We start from the raw sequence: 21,515 nt of genomic DNA, 5'->3' as shown, positions 1-21,515 counted from the left end.
GAAGAATTTCAATTGGGTCGATTCTTACATTTCCTGCAAGCAGGATTGTCTATGGGCCTAAAATTGGGGTCCATTAAAGTTCAAATTTCGGCCTTATCAATTTTCTTCCAGAAGGAATTGGCGTCAGTGCCTGAAGTACAAACTTTTGTCAAAGGTGTACTACATATACAACCCCCAATAGTGCCTCCAGTGGCATCGTGGGATTTGAACGTGGTTCTAAATTTTCTCAAATCTCATTGGTTTGAGCCGTTAAAATCGGTAGAATTAAAATACCTTACATGGAAGGTAACCATGCTGTTGGCCCTGGCTTCTGCCAGGAGAGTTTCAGAGTTGGCAGCTTTGTCATACAAGAGCCCATATCTGATATTCCATTCGGACAGGGCAGAATTGAGGACACGTCCTCAATTTCTCCCTAAGGTGGTTTCGGCATTTCACTTAAACCAGCCTATTGTGGTGCCTGCGGCTACTAGCGACTTGGAGGACTCCAAGTTACTGGACGTTGTCAGAGCATTAAAAATATATATTTCAAGGACAGCTGGAGTCAGAAAAACTGACTCGTTGTTTACATTGTATGCACCCAACAAGATGGGTGCTCCTGCGTCTAAACAGACGATTGCACGTTGGATCTGTAGCACAATCCAACTTGCACATTCTGTGGCAGGCGTGCCACAGCCTAAATCTGTAAAGGCCCACTCCACAAGGAAGGTGGGCTCATCTTGGGCGGCTGCCCGAGGGGTCTCGGCATTACAACTTTGCCGAGCAGCTACGTGGTCAGGGGAGAACACGTTTGTAAAATTTTACAAATTTGATACTCTGGCTACAGAGGACCTGGAGTTTTCTCATTCGGTGCTGCAGAGTCATCCGCACTCTCCCGCCCGTTTGGGAGCTTTGGTATAATCCCCATGGTCCTGACGGAGTCCCCAGCATCCACTAGGACGTTAGAGAAAATAAGAATTTACTTACCGATAATTCTATTTCTCATAGTCCGTAGTGGATGCTGGGCGCCCATCCCAAGTGCGGATTGTCTGCAATGCTTGTACATAGTTATTGTTACAAAATCGGGTTATTACTGTTGTTGTGAGCCATCTTTTCAGAGGCTACTTCGTTTTGTTATCATACTGTTAACTGGGTTCAGATCACAAGTTGTACGGTGTGATTGGTGTGGCTGGTATGAGTCTTACCCGGGATTCAAGATCCTTCCTTATTGTGTACGCTCGTCCGGGCACAGTACCTAACTGAGGCTTGGAGGAGGGTCATAGGGGGAGGAGCCAGTACGCACCATGTGACCTAAAAGCTTTTTTTTAGATGTGCCCTGTCTCCTGCGGAGCCCGCTATTCCCCATGGTCCTGACGGAGTCCCCAGCATCCACTACGGACTATGAGAAATAGAATTATCGGTAAGTAAATTCTTATTTTCTCTAACGTCCTAGTGGATGCTGGGGACTCCGTAAGGACCATGGGGATTATACCAAAGCTCCCAAACGGGCGGGAGAGTGCGGATGACTCTGCAGCACCGAATGAGCAAACACAAGGTCCTCCTCAGCCAGGGTATCAAACTTGTAAAACTTTGCAAAAGTGATCGAACCTGACCAAGTAGCTGCTCGGCAAAGCTGTTATGCCGAGACCCCTCGGGCAGCCGCCCAAGAAGAGCCCACCTTCCTTGTGGAGTGGGCTTTTACTGATTTTGGAAGTGGCAATCCAGCCGCAGAATGAGCCTGCTGAATCGTGTTACAGATCCAGCGAGCAATAGTTTGCTTTGAAGCAGGAGCACCCAGCTTGTTGGATGCATACAGGATAAACAGCGACTCAGTTTTCCTGACTCTAGCCGTTCTGGCTACATAAACCTTCAAAGCCCTGACCACATCTAGTAATTCGGAATCCTCCAAATCATGAGTAGCCACAGGCACCACAATAGGTTGGTTCATATGAAAGGATGACACCACCTTTGGCAGAAATTGTGGACGAGTACGCAATTCTGCCCTGTCCATATGGAAAACCAGATAGGGCTTTTATGTGACAAAGCCGCTAATTCTGACACACGCCTAGCTGACGCCAAGGCTAATAGCATGACCACCTTCCACATGAGAAATTTTAACTCCACGGTTTTGAGTGGCTCAAACCAGTGTGACTTCAGGAAACTCAACACCACGTTAAGATCCCAAGGTGCCACTGGAGGCACAAAAGGGGGATGAATATGCAGCACTCCCTTTACAAACGTCTGGACTTCAGGAATAGAAGCCAGTTCTTTTTGAAAGAAAATGGATAGAGCCGAAATCTGGACCTTAATGGAACCCAATTTCAGGCCCAAAGTCACTCCCGACTGTAGGAAGTGAATGAAACGGCCCAGCTGGAATTCCTCCGTAGGGGCATTCCTGGCCTCACACCAAGCAACATATTTTCGCCACATACGGTGATAATGTTGAGCCGTCACATCCTTCCTAGCCTCTATCAGCGTAGGAATTACCTCATCCGGAATGCCTTTTTCTGCTAGGATCCGGCGTTCAACCGCCATGCCGTCAAACGCAGCCGCGGTAAGTCTTGGAACAGACAGGGCCCCTGTTGCACAAGTCCTGTCTTAGAGGCAGAGGCCACGGGTCCTCTGTGAGCATTTCTTGCAGATCTGGAAACCAAGTCCTTCTTGGCCAATCCGGAACAAAGTGTATTGTTCTCACTCCTCTTTTCTTATGATTCTCAGCACCTTGGGTATGAGAGGAAGAGGAGGAAATACATAGACCGACGGGAACACCCACGGTGTCACCAGTGCATCCACAGCTATCGCCTGAGGGTCTCTTGACCTGGCGCAATATCTCTGCAGCTTTTTTTTGAGACGAGATGCCATCATGTCCACCTGTGGCAGTTCCCACCGACTTGCAATCTGCGTGAAGACTTCTGGATGAAGTCCCCACTCTCCCGGGTGGAGGTCGTGCCTGCTGAGGAAGTCTGCTTCCCAGTTGTCCACTCCCGGAATGAACACTGCTGACAGTGCGCTTACGTGATTCTCCGCCCAGTGAAGAATTCTGGTGGCTTCTACCATCGCCACCCTGCTCCTTGTGCCGCCTTGGCGGTTACATGAGCCACTGCGGTGATATTGTCTGACTGAATCAGAACCGGTTGGTCGCGAAGCAGGGTCTCCGCTTGACTTAGGGCGTTGTATATGGCCCTTAGTTCCAGGATATTGATGTGAAGGCAAGTCTCCTGCCTTGACCACAGCCCTTGGAAATTTCTTCCCTGTGTGGCTGCCAACCCCCTCGGAGGCTTGCATCCGTGGTCACCAGGACCCAGTCCTGAATGCCGAATCTGCGACCTCCGAGAAGGTGAGCACTCTGCAGCCACCACCGGAGACACACCCTGTCCCTGGGGGATAGGGTGATTAACCGATGCATCTGAAGATGTGATCCGGACCACTTGTCCAGTAAGTCCCATTGGAAGGTCCTCGCATGGAACCTGCCGAAGGGAATGGCCTCGTATGATGCCACCCTCCTTCCCAGGACTCGAGTGCGGTGATGCACTGACACCTATTTTGGTTTTAATAGATTCCTGACCAGTGTCACGAGCTCCTGAGCTCTCTCTATCAGGAGATAAACCCTTTTCTGGTCTATGTCTAGGATCATGCCTAGGAGAGGCAGATGAGCTGTAAAAACCAACTGCGACTTTGGAATATTTAGAATCCAGCCGTGTTGCCGTTACACTTCCAGAGAAAGTGATACGCTGTTCAGCAACTGCTCTCTTGATCTCGCTTTTATGAGGAGATCGTCCAAGTACGTGATAATAGTGACACCTTGCTTCCGCAGGAGCACCATCATTTCCGCCATTACCTTGGTGAATATTCTCAAGGCCGTGGAGAGACCAAACGGCAACGTCTGAAATTGGTAATGACAATCCCGTACCGCAATTCTGAGGTACGCCTGATGAGGTGGATAAATGGAGACATGAAGGTATGCATCCGTTATGTCCCGAGTCACCATAAACTCTCCCCCTTTCAGGCTTGCAATGACCGCTCTTAGCGATTCCATCTTGAACTTGAACCTTTTCAGGTATATGTTCAGGGATTTTAAATTCAATATGGGTCTGACCGAACCACCTGGTTTCGGGACTACAACATGGTCGAATAATACCCCCCTCCTTGTTGAAGGAGGGGAACCTTGACCACCACCTGTTGAAGATATAATTTGTGAATTGCAGTTAACACTGTTTCCCTCTCGTGGGGGGAAGCAGGCAGGGCCGTCGGTGAGGGGGCATCTTCTCAAAGTCCAGCTTGTATCCCTGAGACACAATATCTATTGCCCAGGGATCTAACAGGGAGTGAACCCACTTGTGGCTGAACTTACGAAGGCGTGCCCCCACCGGGTCTAGCTCCGCCTGTGGAGCCCCAGCGACATGCGGTGGATTTTTGCAGAGTCCGGGGAGGACTTCTGTTCCTGGGAACTAGCTGTGTTGTGCAGCTTCTTTCCTCTACCCCCGCCTCTGGCAAGAAAGGACGCACCTCGGACTTTCTTGTTTCTTTATTCGAAAGGCTGCATTTAATAATGTCATGCTTTCCTAGGCTGTGCAGAAATATAAGGCAAAATATCAGAATTACCAGCTATAGCTGTGGAGACCAGGTCCGAGAACCCTTCTCCACACAATCCTCAGCCTTCCATATGCCTCTTAAGTCGGCATCATCTGTCCATTGCATATTCTACAGGACACGTCAAGCAGAAATCGACATAGCTTTGACTCTAGGACCCAGTATACTCATGTCTCTTTGGGCATGTTTTATATATATATATATATATATATATATATCTCTTAAGACAGCATCTTTAATATATATATATATATATATATATCTATATATACATATATATATATATCTATATGCATACTAGGGTCTCAATCTATGCTGATAAGGTACCCGTCCACGCTGCCACAGCGCTATAAACCCATGCCGACACAATCGCCGGTCTGAGTAGTGTACCAGAATGTGCACGCTATCTGCAGGATCCCTGAGAATAGCTGTTACGTCAGGGCTACCTTTTGGGCAAACGTAACACCCTAGGGGAAGATTCCCATCATACCCTGGCCCTAGTGGGGAAAGGATACTGCCTGAGAATTCTTTGTGGGAAACTGCAGTCTGTCTGGAGATTCCCGCTCTTTTTCATCATGAGAGGAGGGAAATTTACCTCAGCTTTCTTCCCCTTTAACATGTGTACCCTTGTGTCAGGGACAGATGAGTCATCAGTGATATGCAAATCATCTTTTATTACAATAATCATATATTGAATACTTTTCTGCCATTTTGGCTGTAACTTTGCATTATCGTAGTCGACACTGGAGTCAAACTCCGTGTCGATATCAGTGTCTATTATTTTGGATAGTGAGCATTGAGAGACTCTAAAGGTCTCTGCGACATAGGGACAGACATGGGTAGATTTCCTGTCTGTTCTCTAATCTTTTGTGCAATAAATTCACCTTAGCACTCAATTACACATATCCAAACAGCATACTTACCGACTTTTTGGCTGCTCTCTCCGGGAGAGAGCAGCCAGGTCGTCTCGGTAGGGGGGCGGGCTGCGATGTGAATGCAGAGGGGGGCGGGCCGGAGGCGTAATGCAGGCGGGCCGGGGGCGTGGCGGAGGCGGGCAGGGGGCGTGGCTACGGGATCGTCCCGTGCAAACCCCGCCCCCCGCTGTGTAATTCCGCTATTACCGGCATTATACAGCAGGGGGCGTGGCTATGATGACGCGATTCAACAAGAATCGCGTCATCGCCTGTCCGGACCGCCCACTTTACTCGCTAAGTGGGCGGCCGGGCAGGGGGGATCCCTGTAATCGGGAGACTTGCCTGCTCGTCCGGGGGGCCGGGAGGGTCACTCGATTTTCGGGAGCCTCCCGGCCATTCCGGGAGAGTAGGCAAGTCTGCCAAACAGGTGTCGACGTTGTCGACGGAGACACCCTCTCACACACATATTTGCTCCACCTCCTCCTTAGGGGAGCCGTTTACCTCAGACATGTCGACACACACATACCGACACACCACACACTCAGGGAATGCTCATCTGAAGACAATTCCCCCATAAGGCCCTTTGGAGAAACAGAGAGAGAGTATGCCAGCACACACCCCAGCGCTATTAACCCAGGAATAACACAGTAACTTAATGTTAACCCAGTAGCTGCTGTTTATATTGATTTTTGTGCCTAATTATGTGCCCCCCCTCTCTTTTTACCCTCTTCTACCGTGTAACTGCAGGGGAGAGACTGGGGAGCTTCCTCTCAGCGGTGCTGTGGAGAAAAAACATGGCACTGGTGAGTGCTGAGGAAGAAGCCCCGCACCCTCGACGGCGGGCTTCTGTCCCGCTTTCATGTACAATTTTGGCGGGGGCTCATACATATATACAGTGCCCAACTGTATATTATGCAAACTTTTGCCAAAGAGGTCTCTAATTGGTGCACAGGGCGCTCCCCCTGCGCCCTGCACCCTACAGTGACCGGAGTATGTGGGTTTAGTGTGGGAGCAATGGCGCACAGCTGCAGTGCTGTGCGCTACCTCATATTAAGACTGGAGTCTTCTGCCGCCGATTTCGAAGTCTTCTTGCTTCTGTCACCGGCTTCTGTCTTCCGGCTCTGCGAGGGGGACGGCGGCGCGGCTCCGGGATCGGACGACCAAGGGTGCGATCCTGTGTACGATCCCTCTGGAGCTAATGGTGTCCAGTAGCCTAAGAAGCAGGACCTATCTTCAGTGAGTAGGGCTGCTTCTCTCCCCTCAGTCCCACGTAGCAGAGAGTCTGTTGCCAGCAGATCTCTCTGAAAATAAAAAACCTAACAAAATACTTTCTTATAGCAAGCTCAGGAGAGCTCACTAAGTAGCACCCAGCTCGTCCGGGCACAGATTCAAACTGAGGTCTGGAGGAGGGACATAGATGGAGGAGCCAGAACACACCAGAATCCAAATTCTTTCTTAAAGTGCCCTGTCTCCTGCGGAGCCCGTCTATTCCCCATGGTCCTTACGGAGTTCCCAGCATCCACTAGGACGTTAGAGAAATACAGATATAGATAGATATACAGTATATGCAGGAGCGTTTTGACAGAGGAGGGGGCCCGTGTGCTCCTCCGGGTGGGCCCACTCCTCTGAAAGGCGCAGTAGTCTCTGGCATTATGTCGCAGTCTACTACGCATATGCAGATCTCCAGAAACATGGCGCCCACCATGTTTCAGAGACCAATTTGCCTACTGCATATGCACGGCAGCCATTTTGGCTGCGATTTTCGCTGCAACTGCACATCCCGACGCTGGACTCCGGAAAGGTAAGTATTAAAATATAGGTGCAGTGTGTGTGGTGTGGGCCCCTCCTGAACCCAATATAGAAACGCCAATGAGTATATGCAGATTCTTTATAGGCATATATAATAACTTGCAGTGGGAACATGTCTGACTCGGAACAGACCCTCCCCGCTAATGACTCCCACTATGGGGGTCACAAATAAAAAGGACCACAGAAATGTTGTGCTGCTGGCGGTAAATTTAAGTGGCCCTCGGCACGGTGAACGCCGAGTCCAATCTGCTGGTTCATTAAATAGGGATTACGGGCAGAAGATTTTAATTCTGCATCATCCTAGCCATGTACCCAGGTTCACATTAGATTTGGAGCAGTGATCTCCCAATACTGGTTGGCCACTATGGTTAACAGTGATTAGAGGTAGCCAGCATTCCAAACACAGGGCTGTCCACTTCCAAATGGTGGGGTGACGGATACTTCCCCTCTCTTGACCCGCAATAGTCAATCAGCTGTTGAGTATGAGGACACTAAGGGGCTGCTGCAATAAGTCTTGGAGAGTGATAATGTGGAGAGAGATAAGGTAGCAATAAATCAGTTGCTAAACATTTTCAAACGCAGCCTGTAAACTGACAGTTAGGAGCTGACTGGATGGCACTTTCTATCTCTCAACTTTATCACTCTCCAAGCCTTGAAAATATCCCCCAATGTGGGAGACATATTAAAGCGGAGGTGTTACCCACAGCGTCCAACCAGACTCTAGTTATCATTTATTTAGTACAGTCTATAAACATCCTAATGATACTCGGTGGACCCCTTCATTCAAAGTAAAGCATTCATATACCTCAAATACCAAGAAATAAAGACACGGAGACTTGAATTTGGCAGAAAAATTACTAGCTATTTATTGTACCCTAACCATTAGCAAACCTGTAAATGAAAATTTTGTTAACATGCCGATTCAGCCGGCATATGGTGGCAGAAAAAAAGAACGGTTCTATTGAACTGACGCTAACCTTAAAAACGTTAAAATTCAAAACTATCCTAATTTAAATACAAACTATAAAATCGGTAATAGGTGCACAACTCAACCCCCACAGTGACTACCCACCCTGATGGGTGCCTGCCGCTGACCCCGGACGGGTGGTCGAGCGGCCCTAAAAGTCGATGGAGGTGAGTGCACCTAAACCACACCAAACTGTAAATCACTACAGCTAACAATACAAACTACAACCTGCCGTTCTTTTCCGCCAACAGCGAAAGACTCCTCCCCAGAGTCTTCGCACCGCCACCATAACCTCAACGTAACTCCTGCAACACTAGACACAGATCCTCCAGGAAAAGCATCATCCCCTCATTGGACAGATGCACACCATCAGGCCGAAAAAGGTGACTGTCTCGGAATCGAATCCTAGGGTGGCGAACCACTTTGCCTCCGTGGGACAACACCCACTTCGCCACCGCCCCATTCACCTTTTGCCTGGCCTCATCAATCAGGCGACCGTCCGCCACACCTCGCCAACTCAACCTTGGCACCATCATCGAGAACACCAAGACACAACTGGTCCATGCTGCGGCCACACTGGCCAGATCCTTTATCATGGCCCACGCAGCTCCAAAGATGTCCTCTTCCCCAGGTCGTTGCCACCTAAATGGACAACCAGCACCCTAGGGACTCCATGCTCGCTGGCCTGACTGACGAGTCTACTCTTCAGATCTTTCCACATCATCCCCCGCCAACCAAGCCAACGAACTCCATGAGCCCTAGGAAACATCTGTGCCCCCTCCGAGGCCAAAAACCTGGCTGCCCAATACACATAAGAGTGGCCAACCACCCAGATAGCCAAGTCATCGTCAAACCAACCTGAAGAGAAGGAAAGGGGGGTAAAATTGGTTACTAATTGTCTATAGCAGTGTCATTAAACGCATTAACCTGAAGGATCTGCCAAAAGAAAAAATTGAGTTTTCGTTTATTGCAGAAGTCACGGCCTAGCCGATCTGCACAAGCTTCCAGCCAATTTGAAGCAGAACATAAACACACAAATGGGAAGATCAAAATTAAAATAAGAAATTAAAGGGGGGGGGGGGGGTATAAAATGGGAAAAACATGTAAGAACTCAGCTGGAGGTGAAAGCGTAAAAACCTGCTGAGGGACTTTGATTAGAACTGATCAGCCAAATTGTGGATTAGAATTCAGTCCGTCAAGCCAGGCAAAAAATCGCAAAAGAACTCCAGACCCCCGCTGCCAGCAGCGGCAAGTGGCTAATCCCTGAGTAGGATAAAACGGGGAAACAAACAGATGCACAACACAAGAACGTACTGAACTGTACAGCATGCCTTATCACAACTACAACTAAACAAAACCCCTTGCAGGCCAACATCTCATGCAACGGGGCGAATATATCGTCTGTAACTTGACGACTTCCATCGCCCCACCGCCTGGATTTCAGCCACAGAAAACCCTGCCGACGCAGCCGACGTTGCAGCCCCGATGCGGAAGGAATGCGTCCCGAAAGCAGCGGGTGGAAGGCCCAAGCTCGCCAGACAGCGACCCAGCATCCAACTAAACTGATATTTCGTCACTGGCAGACTGTCATAATGAAGCAACCATGACCCCCGACCATCGGGCCGTACTGCCGCATATTGAACTGCCAACCTCACTGGGCAAATGCTCTCCTCGAGTGCCGGAACCAAGGTGACCCATCGACCTCTACCCACTTGGTCCGTCTTAGAGCGACGCAATCTGCACAGCAAGGACCTCTCACCCACCACCACGTCCTTGAGAAGCATGCGCGAATCTGTTTGCTTAGAAGGCGCCACCAGCTCCGAAACCCGAAAGGCACCGTGATAAGCCATTGAGAACGCCAAACTGAACAGCAGCGACTCAAACATGGACGACGCGATACCGCCAACCGCCCTGATGACCGCCGGAAGCAAGGCCGCATCAATGGGCCGCCTCCTATCAGGCGGCGTCGGCGCCATGCGCGCCCATCCCTTCATCGCCTTAAGCAGAATCCCGCTTTTCGTCACGTCAGGGACGCCCTTGATTTTGCTAAAGAACGAAATACCAGCCAAGTACCGGGATACCACCGCTCTGGACCTACCCGTAACAAACAGCTGCCAAATAAAAGAAAGCATCATCCGATGCCCGCTCTTACCTTGTTGACTTCGTCCTCGAACAAACTCCTCCCACTCGCTCCAAGCTTGTCCGTAAGCCTTGAGCGTATTCGGAGCGACTGACCGCATCGCTAGACCCTCCAGTCCGGCCCGATCACCTGCCAGACATAACCGGGACATTGAAAACCTTGCTCGTCGGCCTCGGGTGCCAACAAACAAAACCTTTCCCACTGACCTCGCGACAATGCGTCGGCAATTCCGTTCTCCAAACCAGGCACATGCTGCGCGCGGAACCACACATTCCTATGCAAGCATGTCAACAGCAACTGCCCCAGCACCCTCAGGACCACCAGCGACTTCGCCCTCTCGGGTATTTATCGCATGCACCACGCCCAGATTGTCACATCTAAACAAGATGCTGAGATGCGCCAGACGATCGCCCCAAACCTCCAGCGCCACCATAATGGGGAAAAGCTCCAGCAGCAAAAGGTCTTTAGTTAAACCCTCGCGATGCCATTCCGCCGGCCGCGAACCAAGATCCCTCCAGATAGCAACCGAACCCAGAGGAACCCGCCGCGTCGGTAAACAGCTGCAGCCTGGCGCTGTAGACTGTTGGGGCCTGCCATATACACACCCCGTTGAAGTCCTCCAGGGACGAGGCCCATACGGCCAAATCCCTCTTAATCTCGGAGGACAAGCAAATGAAATGATGTGGTCTGGCACACCCCGCAGTCGCCCTTTCCAGCTTCCGGCAGAAAACCCTGCCCATCGGGATTACCCGACAAGCAAAGTTCAAAATGCCCAGCAAGGACTGCGCCTGCCGCAGAGTGACTTTGCGCGACCTTCCGAACCGGCAGATAGCCTCGCGGAGCTTCGCAACCTTGTCCGGAGGCAGTCGACACCGTGTCGATTTCAATCCCCAAAAATGACAAACAGGAGACCGGCCCCTCTGTTTTATCCTCGGCCACGGGAACGCCGAAGTGAAAAAACAGAGCTCGGATGCTGAACAGCAAGTCGCCGCACCGTGGTGAATTTGCCGGACCCACACACAGGAAGTCATCGAGGTAATGGGCGACCCCGTGACCCCCTGACAAAGACTCCACGAACCAATGAAGGAATGTGCTAAACCGTTCGAAAAACGAGCAGGACACGGAACATCCCATCGGCAAACACTTGTCGATGAAATACTCCGATCCAATCCGAAAACCCATAAAACGAAATGAGTCCAGATGCAACGGCAGCAACCGAAACGTGGATTCCACATCTATCTTAGCCATAAGGGCCCCAGGCCCGTAACCACGGACCAGCTCTAGCGCCTCGTCAAACGACTGATACACCACCGAGCAATGAGCCGGCGGTATCGCGTCGTTGACCGACGACCCCGACGGGTAAGAAAGATGCTGAATGAGCCTAAAAGCACCTGGAGTCTTCTTGGGGACCACCCCCACTGGGGAGATGACCAAGTCATCCACCGGGGGTGAGTTAAACGGTCCCTCCATCCTACCAAGCCTAACCTCCTTATCCACTTTCTCCCGCAGAACCGACGGCAAGGCACGAGCAGACTGGAGATTCCGTTGGGCCCGGACCGAAACCTTGCTCGCAACAGGCAAGCGGAAACCAAAACGAAAACCGTCAAACAAAAACTGCGCGTCCGCCCTATTTGGATACCACTTCAACCACTTGCCCATTGTATCCAAACTAATTGGCGTTGGAGCTCTGCGGAGCGCTCCCGCTTGTGCCAGGTCTTGGGTAATTTTGCTTACCCCGGGCACCCTGGCGACTGCCTTTAAAGCAGGTAGAGGCTGGGTGTGAGCCGCCACATTGTAAGCACAAATGTCGAAACCGACACTGCTTGCCGAAGGAACAGGACGTACTGTTAAACGCGAAGCATTTCCCTTTTGCGACGGCCTGCCCCCCTCCGCGGACGGCCGACCTACCTGCCTTGCCCGATCCACCATCCGCGCGGTGCTCGTCCGCCCCCGGAATCCGGGGCTCCCTAGCCTGTTGAGAAGCCCGGGTGACTTGTAGCCAGACTTCGACGTCCTTGCAGCCGAAGTCTATCACTTGCAAGCAGTCCTGCTTTTCCCGGAATTTCTCGTCGTACATCCGCCATTCTACGCCCGACGATGTGCGCTGCATGTCGTGGATTAAATGCAGGTATCGAATGACGTTCATATGCTCGTCCGGCCTATCTTCCAGGTAACAAGCTGCGAAGACACAAAAACCGGCCAGCCAGTTATCAAAGGTACGGAAAGCCTCGGTCCCGATGCCCTTCTTGGCTGACGCCGACTTATAGTCCTTCTTTGCGTCCTTCGTCAATACGAACATATCAACGTAGTCACCCCTGCATATTTTCCTACGGCAGCTGTCCCTCAGCCCCCGCATCACGGCAGTGTAGTCGCAGTGGACTACCCCAGGCAAATCGCGGCGCTTCTTGGCCCTGCGAGCGTTCTCGCTAAGCCGCTTGCGTCTCTTCCGTCTCTCCTGCTGACCCGCCGCCCTCTTGGCGTATTTCATCGCGCGCTTCTTCGCCCTAGTCGTACTACTGACTTCGGATGCCGGCGACGACAGAGAAGAAGAAGAGGAAGAAGAGAAAGAGCTGCGAGAACTAGAGCGCGTGTAAGAGCCCGACCCCGATTGCTCCACCTCACCTGATGCCGTCGACTGCTCAGACACGGAATCCTCCGGTGTGGCAAATCCGACATCCTCATCCTCGGTCTCCGCCATCTCCACTTCTCCGCGATCACCTGCAGAAGAAAAAGGAGCAAAGGACCCAGAAAGCAGTCGCGGCGCACGTCCAGCACCCCGGGGAGCAGGCGTCCCCGCTACGCACCCTTGCTCGTCCCGCCCGGCACGATGAACCAGCTGCGCCGCGGCCGCCCGAGCTCCCGGCAGGCGCGAGCAACTCGCTGCGCCGCCGATACCGCCCGCGCACCGGACCCGCCTGCCACTGCAGGCCCGGCCCCCAGCGGCAAGGATGACCGAGTCCGCCGCTTCGTGCCCCTGCCAGAGCCCGTGAAGGCCCCAGGGGATGGGACGCCGTCCCCAAGGCCAGCCAGCCCGTCCTCGGGCCCAGCCCCACCGCCCGATGAGCGGTACCGAGCTGGGGTCCCGGCGGAATGTCGAGGGCGAGAAGCAGCCATGCTACGGTGGAGGGGGAATGCAGGGAAGAGGCTTGATATCAATGTAATATAAATACACCGGATAATTAAAATGGGGAGACTCAGCTATGCAGCACTCACCCCAAGGCAATTCAGCAGCAAGAGAGACCAAGCTGGCCTAGCATTCCCTATATATATTAACCCTCCCCTTTTTCCAAAGGCTGTACTTTCCTCACAGCTAGGTCCACCCCTCACAGGATGTTTAACTCTTTCCTTTCCTATGCAGTCAATTCTCTCTCCTAAAATAATAACTAGAAGCTGATTGGCAACACTTCCATTTGTCCTCTTTAATAAATAAATATCCTCCAATAGAGTGTATACGAAGCTTCTGCTGATTGTCCGTATCCACCTTGCCTTTTATAGTACCACTGCTATGGACAAGTTGCTTTAAAACTAAGGGGCCTATTTATCACCATCACCATACAGGTGACTATGTTATTTGTTTGTTTGTTTTTTACCTTTTTTTTGTTATGGTTTTTTTAACGCTTTGATCAGCTTATGTGTCCATCAGACACACATAGCTGATCACTGGAGTCGGTTCCCGCTCAGCTTTCTCTGGCAGGGGCAGAGAAAGCTGGGCAAAAGGGTGCAGATCGCAGTGCTTCCCTGTGATCTCGCCAGCCTGAGCTGGCGAGATTATCACAGGGCACACTGCGGTATTTTTCCACATTTTTTTTTTTTTAATTTTGGCCTCATCACATTTCCCATTATAAGGATGGGGAATGCGATCTGGGTTACTGAAAAAAAGTGAATTAAAGAGTTTTGAGCAGTTTTTCATGAAAACTGCTCCAAATGCCCTTTAACACATTCAGGTGATACTAAAATAATGTGAAACGGGTGTGAAAACAGAAAACACCCTTTTTCACATTATTTAGTAAAAATAATGTTAATAAATAGACCTCTTAGAAACAAAACAAAAACATGGCTGCTGCGTGACTGTGTTCTCCTGAACAGGGTGACGACGGGAGAAAGGTGTGTGGCTTCATGTTACACATTCCAGACACTAACAAGAGAAGGACGGCATTCTCTCAGGCACTCATTCACCTACACAGGCACTCATTCACCTACACAGGCTCTCATTCACTTACACAGGCACTCATTCACTTACACAGGCACTCATTCACCTACACAGGCACTCATTCCCCTACACAGGCACTCATTCACCTACACAGGCACTCATTCACTTACACAGGCACTCATTCACTTACACAGGCTCTCATTCACCTACACAGGCACTCATTCACTTACACAGGCACTCATTCACTTACACAGGCACTCATTCACCTACACAGGCACTCATTCACCTTCTCATGCACTCATTCACCTACTCAGGCACTCATTCCCCTACACAGGCACTCATTCACCTACACAGGCACTCATTCACTTACACAGGCACTCATTCACCTACACAGGCACTCATTCCCCTACACAGGCACTCATTCACCTACACAGGCACTCATTCACTTACACAGGCACTCATTCACCTACACATGCACTCATTCCCCTACACAGGCACTCATTCCCCTACACAGGCACTCGTTCACCTACACAGGCACTCGTTCACCTACTCAGGCACTCATTCACCTACACAGACACTCATTCACTTATAGGCCCTACACACTGGCCGATCCGCCGCCGAGCTGCCCGACGGCGGATACGGCCGATGGGAGACCCGGCGGCGGGGGGGCAGTGACAGGGGGAGTGAAGTTTCTTCACTTCCTCCATCACCCGGCTGCATTGAAGTGCAGGCAAATATGGACGAGATCGTCCATATTGGCCTGCATGTACAGCCGACGGGGGGACCAGCGGTGAACGAGCGCGGGGCCGCGCATCGTTCATCGCTGCAGCCTCCACACTGCACGATATGAACGTTATCTCGTTCATTAATGAACGAGATCGTTCATATCGTGCAGTCATGTCGGCCAGTGTGTAGGGCCCTTTACATAGGCACTCATTTACCTACTCAGGCACTCATTCACCTACACAGGCACTCATTCACTTACACAGGTACTCATTCACCTACACAGGCACTCATTCACCTTCTCATGCACTCATTCACCTACTCAGGCACTCATTTACCTACTCAGGCACTCATTCACCTACACAGGCACTCATTCACCTACTCAGGCCTTTATTCACCTACTCAGGCACTCATTCACCTACTCAGGCACTCATTCACATACACAGGCACTCAATCACCTACTCAGTCACTCATTCACCTACACAGGCACTCATTCACCTACACAGGCACTCATTCACCTACACAGGCACTCATTCACTTACACAGGCACTCATTCACTTACACAGGCACTCATTCACCTACACAGACACTCATTCCCCTACACAGGCACTCATTCACCTACACAGGCACTCATTCACTTACACAGGCACTCATTCACCTACACAGGCACTCATTCACCTTCTCATGCACTCATTCACCTACTCAGGCACTCATTCCCCTACACAGGCACTCATTCACCTACACAGGCACTCATTCACTTACAGAGGCACTCATTCACCTACACAGGCATTCATTCCCCTACACAGGCACTCATTCACCTACACAGGCACTCATTCACTTACACAGGCACTCATTCACCTACACATGCACTCATTCCCCTACACAGGCACTCATTCCCCTACACAGGCACTCGTTCACCTACACAGGCACTCATTCACCTACTCAGGCACTCATTCACCTACACAGACACTCATTCACTTATAGGCCCTACACACTGGCCGATCCGCCGCCGAGCTGCCCGACGGCGGATACGGCCGACGGGAGACCCGGCGGCGGGGGGGGCAGTGACAGGGGGAGTGAAGTTTCTTCACTCCCTCCATCACCCGGCTGCATTGAAGTGCAGGCAAATATGGACGAGATCGTCCATATTGGCCTGCATGTACAGCCGACGGGGGACCAGCGGTGAACGAGCGCGGGGCCACGCATCGTTCATCGCTGCAGCCTCCACACTGCACGATATGAACGTTATCTCGTTCATTAATGAACGAGATCGTTCATATCGTGCAGTCATGTCGGCCAGTGTGTAGGGCCCTTTACATAGGCACTCATTTACCTACTCAGGCACTCATTCACCTACACAGGCACTCATTCACTTACACAGGTACTCATTCACCTACACAGGCACTCATTCACCTTCTCATGCACTCATTCACCTACTCAGGCACTCATTCACCTACTCAGGCACTCATTCACCCACACAGGCACTCAATCACCTACTCAGGCCTTTATTCACCTACTCAGGCACTCATTCACCTACTCAGGCACTCATTCACATACACAGGCACTCAATCACCTACTCAGTCACTCATTTACCTACACAGGCATTCATTCACCTACTCAGGCACTCATTTACCTACACAGGCACTCATTCACTTACACAGGCACTCATTCACCCACAGAGGCACTCATTCACCTACACAGGCACTCATTCACCTACTCAGGCACTCATTCACATACACAGGCACTCAATCACCTACTCAGTCACTCATTCACCTACACAGGCATTCATTCACCTACTCAGGCAGTCATTCACCTACACAGGCACTCATTCACTTACACAGGCACTCATTCACCCACACAGGCACTCATTCACCTACATAGGCATTCATTCCCCTACACAGGCACTCATTCACCTACTCAGGCACTCATTCACCTACTCAGGCACTCATTCACCTACACAGGCACTCAATCACCTACTCAGGCCTTTATGCACCTACTCAGGCACTCATTCACCTACTCAGGCACTCATTCACATACACAGGCACTCAATCACCTACTCAGTCACTCATTCACCTACACAGGCATTCATTCACCTACTCAGGCACTCATTCACCTACACAGGCACTCATTCCCCTACACAGGCACTCATTCACCTACATAGGCATTCATTCCCCTACACAGGCACTCATTCACCTACACAGGCACTCATTCACTTACACAGGCACTCATTCACCCACACAGGCACTCATTCACCTACATAGGCATTCATTCCCCTACACAGGCACTCATTCACCTACACAGGCACTCATTCACCTACACAGGCATTCATTCACTTACTCAGGCACTCATTCCCCTACACAGGCACTCATTCCCCTACACAGGCACTCATTCACTTACACAGGCACTCATTCACCTGCACAGGCACTCATTCCCCTACACAGGCACTCATTCACTTACTCAGGCGCTCATGCACCTACACAGACACTCATTCACTTACACAGGCACTCATTCACCTACACAGGCACTCATTCACCTACTCAGGCACTCATTCACCTACTCAGGCACTCATTCACCTACACAGGCACTCATTCACCTACTCAGGCACTCATTCACCTACACAGGCAGTCATTCACCTACACAATCACTGCTTCTAAACAAATTATGTAGAAGATACACGGATAAATCAGGATTGTATTCTGAACAAAAATATTGGAGTATATGTAATAGGGGGTGTGGTATGGCTGACGGTCAGCAAAACCTACGCCAAGATCCCAGCAGCGGAATCCCAGCGGGGAGGGCGACCCTGCGGTTGCCACGGGTTCTATTCCCACGAGTGGGAATAGTCCCTGTTGGTCGGCATGCCGACCGTCGGGATAGTGAGAGGGCAGGATGTTGGGGGAGGTCATGTTGTAATACTCTACTGATTATTTCCACGCTCTTTAATAGGTATATTGGTAAGTATATTATTTTTTGCTCGTATCTGTACCTTTTCTTTGGATCTTTCTTCTCTTCCCTAGGCAGGCGTGGCCAATTAACATACTATAAACAGGTGTTAGATAGTTGTCAAAAAAAATACTGTTTCATTTATTTGTTGTATAGTTACTGGGCTCACAAATTCTCATATTGTCCCTTTGTTATTGACAATCTTCTCCTAAGCATCAAATACATCGATACTATTAGTTACAACCGCTACTTGTTATACATTTGAACAACAAAAGTAATCTTTTGTTCAACAGCAATCGTCGATTCCTGTAGATCTCGGCCTTTGAAAGAATTTTTTTTTATATTATATGCAACAGTACAGGTTGAGTATCTCTTATCCAAAATGCTTGGGACCAGAGGTATTTTGGATATCGGATTTTTCCGTATTTTGGAATAATTGCATACCATAATGAGATATCATGGTGATGGGGCCTAAATCTAAGCAAAGAATGTATTTATGTTACATATACACCTTATACACACAGCCTGAAGGCAATTTTAGCCAATATTTTTTATAACTTTGTGCATTAAACAAAGTGTGTGTACATTCACACAATTCATTTATGTTTCACATACACCTTATACACACAGCCTGAAGGTCATTTAATACAATATTTTTGATAACTTTGTGTATTAAACAAGGTTTGTGTACATTGAGCCATCAAAAAACAAAGGTTTCACTATCTCACTCTCACTCAAAAAAGTCCGTATTTCGGAATATTCCGTATTTCGGAATATTTGGATATGGGATACTCAACCTGTATTACCAAAGAAACAAGAACGATTAATACAATCAGCTTGGTGAATGGCGCCGGATGCCCGTTCCTCCGTGTCTCGACGTCTTCTGCTGCTGATGTCCGCCCAACGGTCTCCCTGCTCTCCTCACGCGCCTTCTCTCCCTTCTCCAGTGCGCAGGGAGCTCCCCTGGACTCGGGATAATGGCTCAGTCTCTGGGGGCCACGCACCCCTTTACTCTTGGTCCATTAACTGCCCTGCCTGTCTTATTTACCCTCTATGAGGGATCATAGCTAACAGTCTTCCCCTCAGTGAGGGCAACATTAATTAGGTTTTAATAAAATATATTGCTAATAGGGTCTCTCTACAATGGACCCCGCGCAACTTTAGCATTAATCGCTAAAGCAGTCGCCTTACACACATACACTTATATATCCTAACACCAGGGTACTACAATGTGACCACCGGTCACATGAATACCACCATGTAATAGGGTCTGAGTTTGCAGATGTCAGCCAAGAATGGCTGTATTTTTAAAGTGCCAATCATTTACACGGCAACACAAACCTGGTTTTGGCATGTAAATGATTGCCGCTTTAGAAATTCAGTTGTGCCCATTACTAAGCAAACTCGGACCCTAATATATATACTAGATAGTGTTTCTCCTTTATACCACTCCAAATGTGAAAATTGCTGATACAAGTAATACAAGGTTATTTATTTTTAAAAATCCCCCAACGCGATTTGCTGCTATAATGGTGTGGAAACACCACATGAAATTGCAGGAATTCAGCCTCGCTGAACAGCAATTTTGTTCTATTTTATAGCCATTTTTTGGGTTTTCCATCCTCCTACAAATCATGTTTTTCCCCCCCAAAATCTCCCCCTGAAGGCAGAAAGTAAGGCTGCTAGTCACACACAGACTCTCTGCAGGTCATGTGACGGTAGAGGGAGGAGAGTCTTACAGTGCATAGAGAGCTCAGAAGGGTGTTCCAAAGCCCCTCTGTTCAATACATCATGTACTATATGACTGCACTGGTGCAGAGAGAGGGGGTACTAATTACACGGTTCCGCGGCTTTGTTTGGTCTGCCCCCACCACCCTCACCCCCAGTCTCCTGGGTATGCTTACCTAGATCCGGAAAGCAGGACCCTCTTCCTCCGCAGCATCATCTTCCCAGTGATAACTTTGGCGCTACACAATGACAGAAAAGACTCTGGCACTGTGTGAGAGTCTCTGTTCTCGAGTGCACATGCATCACCGTTCTGAATATCACTGGAAAGATTGCACTGGCAAGAAGGAGGGACCTGCTTCCCATATCAAGCAATGTAGGCGGTTTTTCTTAACCCGCCCCCTCCCACCCCACTTCCCGATCTGAAAGGTGCTCCACTGTGTAATTAGATTTTTTTTTTTATATTTATTTTTTTCCTAGATGATGTGGACACGCCCCTATATAGGTCACACACACCTTCGTTGCCCCACATTGCTCTGTTATACAGGGTCGGACTGTCCATCTGGCACTCCTGGCAAATGCCTGAAGGACTGGTGGGCCGGTCCTGTCACACAGAGAGATGGGAAAGGCCGCGCAGCACAGCACAGCCTCCGGCACTCTGGTCTGGCCGCTCCACCGCTCACCCGCCCATGTCCATGGAAACGGGGTGGTGCCATGAGTCCACGCCCCCCTGACTTGCAGCACGCCCCTGTGGGTAGTGTTTGCGAGCCCCCTTTCTTTCATGTGCGCGCACGCATTTACACACATGCTAGGGATGATTTTCGGCCCCAGTCCGTCCCTGGCTCCAGTCTGGGACTCAAGGGTGACAGTGTCTAGGTCGACACACCTTAGGTCAACACCCATTGGTCAACACACCTTAGGTCGACGCGGCCAATGGGTCGACCTGAACAAGGTTGACATGAGTTTTTTATGATTTTTTGGTGTCATTTTCAAGTGACGGGGAACCCCAATTAGTGCACCGTATCCCCTCGCATGGCTCGCTTTGCTCGCCATGCTTTGGACAGGTTACCGTTCCCACGTAGTCCACGTGGAACGTAAAGTATGAAAAAGTAAAAAAAAGGAAAAAATTTGGAAAAACTCACGTCGACCCTTTTCCATGTCGACCTTGTTCATGTCGACATATTGGTCATGTCAATCTATTTCTGGTGTCGACCTAAGGTGTGTCGACCTAAGTGGTGTTGACCCAGAGTCCGGATACCCCCTGGCTCTGTGTAACTGTGATTGCCTTGCTTGTTACATGACACTGTGCAGAATTCTAAATCCATACTTGCCTACATTCAGGCTGCTCCCTCCGTGAGGGAGCAGCCTGGTCACATACGAGGAGTGTGGAGGAGGTGGTATGGGGGCGGGGTACGGGGGCGTGGAGGGGGCGGTACGGGGCATGGTGACGTGATCACGTCATCATAGCCCCCCCCCCCGCTTTACAATGCCCGCATTACCGAGCTGGTGGGATGTGGTAAGCGGTGGTGAGTGGCAGGCAGCAGTGGGGATTGAGTGTCATGCGGGAGACTTGCCTAC

General features: G+C 50.2%; 1 protein-coding gene across 1 annotated transcript in view; it reads right to left on the bottom strand.

Annotated features, from left to right (window-relative positions):
• LOC134947925 (flotillin-1-like) overlaps nt 1–21,515 on the bottom strand; it is a 91,232-nt gene that overhangs the window by 56,327 nt on the left and 13,390 nt on the right. The gene's annotated exons all lie outside the window — the stretch shown is intronic.

The sequence above is a fragment of the Pseudophryne corroboree genome, chromosome 8 (assembly GCF_028390025.1).
Source record: "Pseudophryne corroboree isolate aPseCor3 chromosome 8, aPseCor3.hap2, whole genome shotgun sequence".
Classification (NCBI taxonomy): Eukaryota; Metazoa; Chordata; class Amphibia; order Anura; family Myobatrachidae; genus Pseudophryne; species Pseudophryne corroboree.
The sequence above is the reverse complement of the archived record's forward strand: the minus strand, read 5'-3'. Positions and strand labels throughout refer to the sequence as shown.